General features: G+C 37.8%; 1 long non-coding RNA gene across 4 annotated transcripts; it reads left to right on the top strand.

Moving 5' to 3' along the window:
* The first annotated feature begins 4,754 nt into the window (after window positions 1–4,754).
* Window positions 4,755–9,679, top strand: LOC122980965. Of its 4 annotated transcripts, none has more exons than XR_006403130.1 (3): window positions 6,541–6,849; window positions 7,002–8,786; window positions 9,083–9,679. It is a non-coding gene; the product is annotated as an uncharacterized LOC122980965 (long non-coding RNA). The 4 variants fall into 4 exon arrangements; XR_006403131.1 differs by having other exon boundaries at window positions 7,002–7,174; window positions 8,575–9,679; XR_006403129.1 differs by lacking the exon at window positions 6,541–6,849 and adding an exon at window positions 4,755–5,757 and having other exon boundaries at window positions 7,002–9,679.
* Window positions 9,680–10,803: the final 1,124 nt, after the last annotated feature.

Consider the following 10,803-nt stretch of genomic DNA (forward strand, 5'->3'; position numbering starts at 1 on the left):
TTTTTTTTTTATTGCCAATGAGTGAAGGGATTGTAACGTAACGTAAAGAATGAAGAAGAAGCCTGTGGACTGACTTCTATGTGAAGGACTCAGGCCGGATTTTTCGTGAAAATCCAACAGAAGTGACTTTTTTGCTCCCCAGTGCCTTGCCTCTCAAATGACCGGCATAACAACAAAACACAACACAGCCTACCGGTGTTCAGTTGGCGGTTTGCTGATCAGGTCGGGTGGTTGATTAACACAAATTTTTATGTGAGTCGGGTGGTGCAGATTGGCTCTCATCAGCGGCAGCAGACACAGCGCAGCCAGGAGCACCGGGACGTTGACCACAGGTGTCACTAATGAGAAGGAATTTCTGATTTCTACATACAGAACCTTTAAAGGGAAAAGTCGCTGAATTTAACCTCTGAAGCTTCTGTCCTCCTGCTGTTTCATTATTCCAAAATATGTTCATGTTGTTTCACTTGTTACTGTTTTTGTCAAACATAAAATGATTTGACTTATTCTCTGATCTTTATATTTGGTCTCTTCAGCCTTTAGTTTTTTTATTGATACTGTGTCATTTTAAATGGTTGTTAATGTTTTCTGATGTTGACTTTGTGTGGAGCCATGAAGACCAACAGCCAATAATCAATTACTGCATGTTGAACTTTATTTTACATTCCAGTTCAGATTATTAAGTTTGCAAACATTAAATGTAATTAATTGTTTAATTAAATATACTGTAAATAAACTGGTATCTACAGCCCTGTTTTAAAGTCACTGTAATTTGGGAATTTGGTATCACTGGTTTGTAGTTGTCCCACAGGTTTGAGATAACAGCTATTAAAATGTTCGGCCACTAGATGGAGACATTGAACAACAAACTGCAGGAGGGTTTCATGGCCTGATCTGGACTGAATATAAAGCAGAGTTTATGTAAATATATTAAAATGAACTCCAGGTGTTATTGCAGCTAATGTTATTATTAATGTACTATACTAGTAATACTATAATAATGTATTATACTAGTGCACTTGATGGATTCAACCTGATGTCTCCACTTAGGTCACAAACTGGTATTTGTGTTGGAAGTAGAAGTTACTGTTAATTTTTTAAGTAATTCTCTGATTTGGCTCCACTTGCAGCCCCCTTTTCCATTATTGTAAATTGTGTTGATTTTAGTTTGTTTTCACAGACAATAAATGGCTTTAACTGAAGGATTTCCCTGGTATTTTTTAATTGTAGGAAGAAAAAAAATTGATTTTGTTATTTCCTCATATATACAGCAGCATAAAATCAAGATGATAGAAACAAAACAGATGTGACAGAAGAGCTAAAGAGGCTTATACAGTGGTCCTTCCCACAACTGCCCCAAACAATAAATAAAATGGTTAATTAATTGTAGAACCAATGAGCAGCCGATCTTGCCGGTGCATATATACTGTATTTTAGTCTGGAGAGGCTATAAAAGACACTTTTTGTCTATACTGTTGTGTTCAGCCTTTATAGTCTGATGCTCTGTTGGTTGAGCATGTTGGATAGACAGTGTTTTACTGTTATTGACTTTGTGATGCGAAACTTTGCAAAGTAAACTGGTTGCTTGTTTTTCAGTTTTATGTATGTTCTTCTTTCTTCTTCTAACTAACTAAGTCAGTTTTTATGGGAAAAGATGACTTACCCAAAATATAATTTCTGCCTACACCACTGGTGTGCTGTGAGGCTGTAATCAGTGGCGCTTTGAGATAAATGCTAACATGCTAATGTTTAGCAGATATAATGTTTACCATGTTCACCATCTTAGTTTAGTGTTTTAGCATGCTAACATTTGCTAATTAGCACTAAAGACAAAGTACAGCTTAGTTTTGCAGGTATTTGATTAAATAAATAATCTTAAAAAATTGTAAATAATAAATCAAATTGTTGGACTTGGACTCAATGGTGCCAGAAGTAAAGTCAGATGATCACCAAAGTTCACAGGATTCATCCTTTGGGGAACATGAATATTTGTACCAAAAGATTCAGTCTGGACCAAACTGACTGACTGAAACCACAATAAAAACAAAAAATACTGTAAGAAATCTCAACAAGTTCTGTGGAAGATGGTTTGGTTCAGATAAACAACAACAAGCTCTTCTGTAGAACTGACTCAGGATTTCGAAAGTTAGAGGTCTGATAGGTCTCATTGTCTAGAAAAGGAAGTGACATGCTCTCAGAAGCAGACGGTGTAAACAAACGCCGTCCTGTGGAAGTGAAGTTAATTTGCGGTGTGAGTCGGATGCTGAGTTTTGAGAACAAAGATTGTGGCAGAAAGCTGCTGTGGTTTTGGACCAGTGACACACATTTAACATTGACCACAAACAAATGGCTTTCGGAAAACAAACTCCATAAACAACAACCACAAGACTGGAGCTCCATCCAAGTTAAACCTGAAGAGAACTGCAGCCCTTTTTTTACAGTTTTTTAAAGTTTACAGTTAGATCGGGGACACATTTGTGGCACAAGGCAGAAAAATAATTGTATCTCCATGTAATATATTGTACAAACGTGGTTTCATGCAGGTTTTCTGGACATTACCAAAAATAAATCCAGAATTTTCTTAAAGAAAAAGCTTCTTATTACAAAATACTCAAACATTGTTTTTGTTTGATTTTAAGTATTGTTGGTTCATATCCTGGCACAAAAAAACAAATGTTTTTATGTGACTAAGTTGTCCTACAAACCAACAAACATGTGGTTTGACCATGTGAGTCTAGAACGACACACAGGAGGAAACCACGGTTAAACAATCATGATGTTTTATGATGTGACAGCGCTGTGGTTAAAGTCTGGTTAGGTTTAGGGAAAGATCATGGTTTGGGTTAAAGTGATCACTTTGTTAAGGTGTGGTGGGTTAAAGTTACAACCTCTTTAAAGTTAGGTCACCTTCATCATCCCGGCTACAATAATAACCACGGGGTTAAAGGACAGGTACAAAATATTTCCAGTGTGTCTTAAACCAGCAGTCAGGTGTCCGTATGAACAGTGAAAGAGGTTTTCCTCGCTGTAATCATTCCTCCTGTTCATACTGGATATTAAAAGATCCTTCAAATGTGCTTTCAATGGAAGTGATGGAGGCCAAAATCCACAGTGTGTCCACACAGTCATTTAAAAGTTGATGTGAAGTTTATATGAGTCTTCAGCAGTCTGAGTTAGTCATATCAAGTGGATATCTGACACATTTACAGTCTTTTTAGCATCAAATTCCCTCTTTGTGTTTCCTCGGACAGTGTTTCCCTGTTGAGCTGCAGGTGGAAGTATAGTAACAAAAAGAGGGACTTTGACACTAAAAAGACTGTAACGTTGAAAGATATCTACTTGATTTGACTCATTTGGACGCTGAAGCTTCATATTAGCTTCAGATAAACTTTTAAATACATTTTTGCACAGAAGGAGGACTGTGGATTTTCATTGTAAGGTCATTATGAAGGGATCTTCTAATGGTCGGTATGAACAGGAGGAATGATTACAGCAAGAAAAACAGGTTTCACTGTTCATTTGGGCTCCTGACTGTTGCTTTAAGACACACTTGAAAAATTGTGAACTTGTGTTTTAAGGGTAGGGGACAATCATAGTTACAGTTTTTTAAAAAATGCAGTATAATTTAGGGTCTGTCCAAATCCACTTTTGCTAGTTTAATGGCAGAAAAAAATGGTTGCAGTGCCTGTCCTGACTGGCGGTTGGAAACAGGAAATGAACAACGGTCTCCTGTGGCAAAGTCCACTGTTGGGTTAATGCCTCCATCCACCCTCCTCCTCTGAATGAGGAAATCTGTCCACATATACATACGTCATCTGAACTGCACCACTGCTCCACCTCACAATTACTACAGCCGCTAGATGGCAGCTGTCACTCAAACTAATTATAGGCTGTTTTTGGGCGACTGACATTATGACCTGTTTTGTGGGTTTTCTTGGGAGGACACCATATAAATTACACTTTCACATATTATCATCCTGTTTCATTGAACTTCAGTTAGAAATCTACTTACAAGTTTGTTTCTGGTGACTTTATTGAAATCCATGCTAGCACGTCCTGTTATCCAAAATAATTTCACAAAAAGTACAACCTTGGTTACAAAGAAGAGTTGTGTTCAGCAGAATTTCTCTCACAACAGAGAGATGTATGACTGTAAATGATCTGATGTCTGCTGCTATCTTGGGTTTCCTCCTGCAGCTCGGTTTTTCTGCATGAACCAGAGCGTGAAGATGTGTGAGGGGGGGAAAATCCACTGTCTCACATCGTCTAACTCTAACCTCAGCGATGAGAAAAGCCAGGACTTGCTTTCATGTAGCAACAACCTTAAAGAAATACACTCTCATTTAACACCGACGGACTTTTTCTCGGTTTTCTGAAGCAGCTGCAGCATTGAAACCACAGAGAAACCACCGACTGTCTCTGTGGTGCTTCACGCTCCCAGCAGCTTCCTCTGAACATGCTGCAGCCGATGCATTGTGTGATATATTGTAAACAATCTCCATCCTTCACTACAACATGCCTTTCTGCATGTATATTACAAATAAATGGTAATTAGGAGCTTTTGGTGATCAATATTTGAAATTGCAGGTAACCTCTCACAACTTACAGTCATTCTAGCAGCTCTGTGAGTAGTGACCTTCAAAAAGTGCTTTATTTATTCATTTATTTATAATTCTTTTGATCTATACTTTGAGAATACAGTTGTAATAGTTTGAGAATAAATTCAAAATAATTTGAGAAAATACTTTGACTTAAAAAGTTGTGATATTTTGATAAAGTTTGAAAATATTACTAAGTAGTAATATTTGGAGATTTTACTGGGTTCCTTTGCTGTGGTACAGGTGAGAACAGTCTGTCAGGTTTTTATTATCAGAGGATACTGAGATGAAATGAAACTCATTTGTAATTCTTTTGAATTACAGCTTAAGTTACTTATTTCCCCCGTAAAGTCTCGCTTAAAGTTTACCTCCACCCAGAGGAGTGTCGAGTGGTTAATCTGTCACTTTCATGATCTTTCTGTCAGTTTCACAACTCAACACTGTCTGCAGGTAACGTTGTAGTTTAGTTACTGAAAGTGTGAACGTCTGTTAAATTGAGGACGTGTTTTTATCCCCGTAATTATCGATCTAACTTGTCGATTGCCATCCGATCAAAATTCACTCGGATGGAACAAAGTGTCCCTAAATAATCTGCAGCACGTCTCCTGATGTTGACATTGGAAAGGAATGACAGTCATCGAGTTGGATAAACATCTGTGGGCACATAGTGCTCTGCTATTCTCACGTATACATGGTCGAGTTTACTCAAGACACATTTCACCACGTTCACAATACGCTCGACAAACACGAGATAAAAATGGAAAATAACGTGCGAGTATTTGTGCTTTTGAGGCTGTGTGTGAAGAACATAATGAGATCAGGGAGTGGGTCTGTTTCACATTATATACACTGAAAATAGACTTGATTGGTAGTTACTGTACACACACACACACACACACACACACACACACACACACACACACTCCTTCACTCTCATTACTTCCTTGATGGTGCTATTTTATAAATCTGTCATTGAGTCAGTTTTAACCTTCACCTGGATCCAGGTACGGCAACCTGAATGTCCAAAAACAAAAAAAGACGGGGCAGCGTTGTTAAGGTGGTTCAGCAGGATCGTCGGCACGCAGCAGTCCTCCTTATCAGACATCTTTTATCTCCACGTCTCACCATCTTCTCTTTGAGGCTTTTGATCTTCTCCCTTCAGGTCAGAGCTGCAGGCTTCACGGGGCAACATGCAGTAGATTTCAATTTTCCTTTGTCCCCAGCGCAGTAAGCATGTTTATTCACTTTTTCTTCACACTTAGCACCGTATCTACTGTATTTATCTTATCCAATCCTATACAAAACCCATCTTTTATTGATTTTATTGTTGTACTGTTTGTGTGTTCATTGTTGTTGTTTATCTTTGCTCCGCTGGAGGCCGAATATCCTCCAGTGAGACAATAAAATACTGAACTGAATGTTATAATGTGATATTTTCACCTTCATCACACAGACACAGATTTTCTCACTTTATCTGAAATGTCGTGAGAAAAATATGGTGTTAAGGTTACTGCGAGAATAAATTCAAACATTTTAGAGCAAAAGGTTCATATTTTGTGAGTAAATCTGTCATATTTTGAGAATAAAGTAAAAAAAAATTTAACAATAAAGGTAATATTTTGAAAAAAGTCATAACATTTGGAGGCAAAAGTCGGAATATTTTGAGAGGAAAGTTGTAATATTATGAGATGAAAATGGGATTATTTCAAGAATATTGTCATAATATTTTGATATAAAAATCATAATATTTGAAGAAAAAAGTCTAAAATTTAAAATGAAAAAAAGTTGCAATATGATGAGAAATATATGTAATACTACAGTAAAAAATCATTAAATGAATAATTCAGCTTTTTGTCATTAAATTACATTTCAGGACTACCATTTTTGAAATATTGTGATTTTTTTTAAAGATTATTCGTTAATATTATTTTTTCTTGCCTTTTTATTGGTCGGTGGGCGGTGAGGAGGCAGACAGGAAACAAAAGTCTCTGGCTGGAATCAAACCAGGGACGAAATTGTTTGACGTTTTCACAAAATTCCTCTTTTATCTGATCATATAAAAACTTTCAGATTGTTTATGTGTTTTCACAGCGGCTCTGACGGAGCCTCACCGACTGTTTTAGTTTTACGTGTTGAGTTTTTGAACTTGTGTTGACAGCTGAATACGGCAGACGTCACTGTCAACAGCATATTTCATTAAAACTGAACAATGAGGTCTGTGAGGGATCTAATTCAGGCATTGTTTCAGTGTGAGGTGATGAGGACTTCTACACAAATGAGCGTTATTTTCATATTAATTATTACTAGATTTAGGGTGAATTGTTTTGAAACTGTTGATCTGTGTGTTTTCTTTACCTCCCTCTTCGTGCTCCCTTTCGTAACACCTCCTTCTTTTTTTGTTTGCAGGAATGCAGAACTTCAGATCAGGTTCCTATAATGTCCCAGATGAAAAGAGGGAGAGAGATACTGTTACCAGACCAGAGAGAAGACAGACAAAGAGAGACGAGATGCAGCTGAGAAAAAGAACCAGACAGAAAATGATTTTAAATGAAAGACGTTACGGAACAGAGACACGAAAGGTGATGAATGTTTGACTTCTGAACCCTCGTAAAGAAGCTTTTTACAGTAAGATGTGTGTTTTGTGTAGTTAGTCAATAAGAAACATGTTTATAAAATACCTGACATGATTTTGATCTGATTATTGTTGTGTTGGTTTGACATGTGGTCGAATCTGTTGAGATGTGAGCTTAAAGAAGTCGACAGCTTTAACCCCAGAAAGGTGTTTTAGTCTTTCTGAGTCCGACCTACTTCCCACATACGACTGTTTGTGGTCCTGAACTGTACTCTAAAGAGTAATTTTTAATGTGTGTAATTGTCTCTATAATAATGTGGTACAGTTTCAGAGGAGTCAGTCTGTCCTCACAAGAAAAACTACAGTATAGGTTTAAAATTCAGGCTGGCAAAAATGGCCAAGTGACATAGTTCAGGTGACGTCAGTATAAGGTGACTTCCTTATTAGGAAGAGGAGGCAGGGGGGCTGGCAAGATGGTAAAAAGGCAAAAAGTGGTCTTTGCTACAGGAGACTGTTCGCCTCCTGTTTCCTGCGTCCAACCAAGTGTCTTTCCCTGCGGCTCAGGTGTCCAAACCATGATCTAACCTTAACCAAGTGGTTTTTGTGCCTAAACCTAACCAAACCTGAACCCTAACTAAGGTAGGAGGAGGTTCTGGAGGAGGGTGGATGGAGGAGTAAACCCAACAGTGGACTTTGCCAAAGGAGACTTTGCTGTACGTTTCCTGTTTCCAACCACGAGTCAGGACAGTTTTTTAAAAAAAGTGTAACTGCGATTGTCCCGTAACCTTAAAAAGGTCTTTGAATCACAAAAACACATATTTCCTCACTTTATCCTAAGTGGTATCATATAAGTGTTACGTCCATCATCAGGGGAAAAACATTAGATTTCAACAGTAAAGTCAATAATTTGGGAGAAAAACTTTTATTTTGAAAATTCGTTTGGTTATATTTTGAAAATTTACAAGTAATGTTTTGAGAAGTTTCAGTAGGTGGCGCTCTTTGTGTGCCAGTAAGATATGTTTTCCTTGGAGAGAAAATACTTAATAACAGCTTCCACAAACTGGTTTTATGATGGATCCAAAGACTGTATATAAAATCTAAAGAGAGCAGCAGATATTTATCATTTTACGAATAATTACTTTAATACCTTCATCAATAACGTATGGAGTGTTTTGAAGCCACTCAGAGCAACAAGTGGTTTGTATTTTTATCCTCATAAATAAAAGAAAATCCATCTTTCATTATTTTAATAGACTGTCACCTTCGTTACGTTGCATCACATGACTTTTAGGAGGTTATTTAATCCAAAATTACTTGAGGATCAATAACTTTAGAAGGAAAAATACCACTGGAAGATTTTCTCATCTCTACCTTCTTTCTGCCACGCTGCTGTTTGTTTCTTGGGAGGCCTGGACTCGATCCCGTCTCATTCGACCTCTGACCTCTGTGACCGGGTTCACAGCCCTCTCAGGGTGGTGTTTAAGGGTGACGGAGGACACGGTGATTTGGGGCTGCCAGCTCTAAACGCTTCCACATGCTTCTGCTTGTACGTCTGTGAGTATATAGATGTGTGAGAACCAGATCTGTGGGAAAATGCTCGACACCACGAGACCACAACGGTATTTATTTTTAAAAATGTCATTCGTCAAAATGAGAATTCACTATATTTGTGTTTGCAGTGTTTAAAGACTGTAGAACATTTAATGAGTTAACAAGAAAATACCTGTTTGTTTCAGATGTTTTATCTATTTTTACTTGTGTACTGTAATGTGTTTTATAGACCTGTAGTTTATCTTGTCACTACATTTGTTGTACATGTTACATGTTATTGTGCTGCTTTTATGTTTTGGTGAGCCAAAGGCAATTTTCCCCTGAGTGAAGACAATAAAGTTGTATTCTATTTTTAAAACAAAAGAAGAAGAAGAAATAAAAGGCGAATGAGCAAAGCTATGATTATGGGCGGTTGTGGCTCAGGAGGTAGAGAAGGTCGTCCACCAGTCAGAAGGTCTGTGGTTTGATCCTCAGCTCCTCCAGTCTGCATGTCAAAGGCAAGATACTGAACCTCTGGGTATGTGTGTGTTTGTGTGTGCGAATGGGTGAATGTTAGCATGTATTGCAGAGTGCTTGTAGTGGTCGTTCAGACTAGAAAGGGGCTTCGTAACTGCAGTCCATTTACTGTGATGACAAATAGTGCTGGTGGTTATGAAAATAATTTATGTGACATTAGTTCAGATTTTGTTTTCCATTTTCTTCTTGATGCTTTGTAGAAATGATAAGTATGTGTGTGACAACAACTTTTTCTTTGTGACTTTTTCTAAAAGGTAGATACAGAATGAACATCTTAAACTGTGTGTCTCAGATTCGAAGATGCAGAAACAAAACTCCCAGTTTCATACAGTTCATCAAACCTGTTAATGGAAAAGAAACTGAAAGTCAACAAACTCAAACTGTTTGTGCATTTAATGTAAAAGGAAAGTGTGACCAAACTACAATAAATACATCACAAACCTGACAGTATCCTGTGGTTTTTGTCCTCCAGGAGCACTATGAAGCTATTTTTTATGAGTGAGTCCCCATTTTGTTTGTACCTACATGCACAAAGGTGACGTGATATAAGTTCCTCAAATAGTTTCACACTATTCCACTGATCTACACGTTGCGTTAATACAGCAAGAAATGCAACAATGTGCCAACAAAGGCAGAGAAGAAGAAGGCTGCAGGTTAGTGAACATGGATGTAAACAATGTAGATTTCAAACTTGCAGGAAAAATCCACTTTGCAAATGTTTCATGAGGAAGGAAATGAACTCAGCACTTTTGTTACACCCAAAGGATGCAAACACTTGAGATTCGGTAACACTAAATATAACTTTTGCTTGTTTACAAGAAAACTCCACAGGGCACCTTTAAACCAGGATGTGGTTTTAACAGATAATAAACATTTAACGTCATGGACTGTCTGATCAGTACTGGTGAAACTCTATTTATAATAAAGTGAGTGAAATGTTACTGAAACTGTTTGGAATTAAAACCAAAACCACGTAAAGGCCAGACTGTAAAAACCAAGATTATTCGGATCCATATTGAATGAAAATGATTCTGACTTGATGATCACGCGAGATGGAAAAGTTATTACAATTCATCCTGAGAGCAACATGAACGTGTGAACCAATCCCATGGAAATCCTGAGATATTTCACTCAAAACCACAAAGGTCAACCTCATGGTGGCGCTAGAGGAAAAGTCAAGCAGTCACCAAAGTCAGCAGGATTCATCCTCTGGTGACCATGAATGTCTGTACAAAATTTCATGGAAATCCATGTCATAGTTGTGGAGATATTTCAAATAATTCAGCGCAGACGAGCAGTTTTTAGGCTGGAAGCTGAATATAAAACAGCTTTAATGAAGAACTCTACAAATCAGTTCTGACAGAGTTCACTGACAGGTTGTTGTGACGCCGGCCGAGTTCTCGTTGACCTCTGCTACTGGCTGCTCGACCTCACATAAGTCAACACTGAAGGGAAGAAGGTCGTTACCCAAATTTCTGGCCAATCGGAGGTTATGTACGAGTCAATGAAAACAGCCAAAGGCAAATTTGTGAGAGTCAAGGCCACACTCTTTCAACAGCAGATAAACAC

This window comes from Thunnus albacares, chromosome 4, assembly GCF_914725855.1.
Source record: "Thunnus albacares chromosome 4, fThuAlb1.1, whole genome shotgun sequence".
Lineage (NCBI taxonomy): Eukaryota > Metazoa > Chordata > Actinopteri > Scombriformes > Scombridae > Thunnus > Thunnus albacares.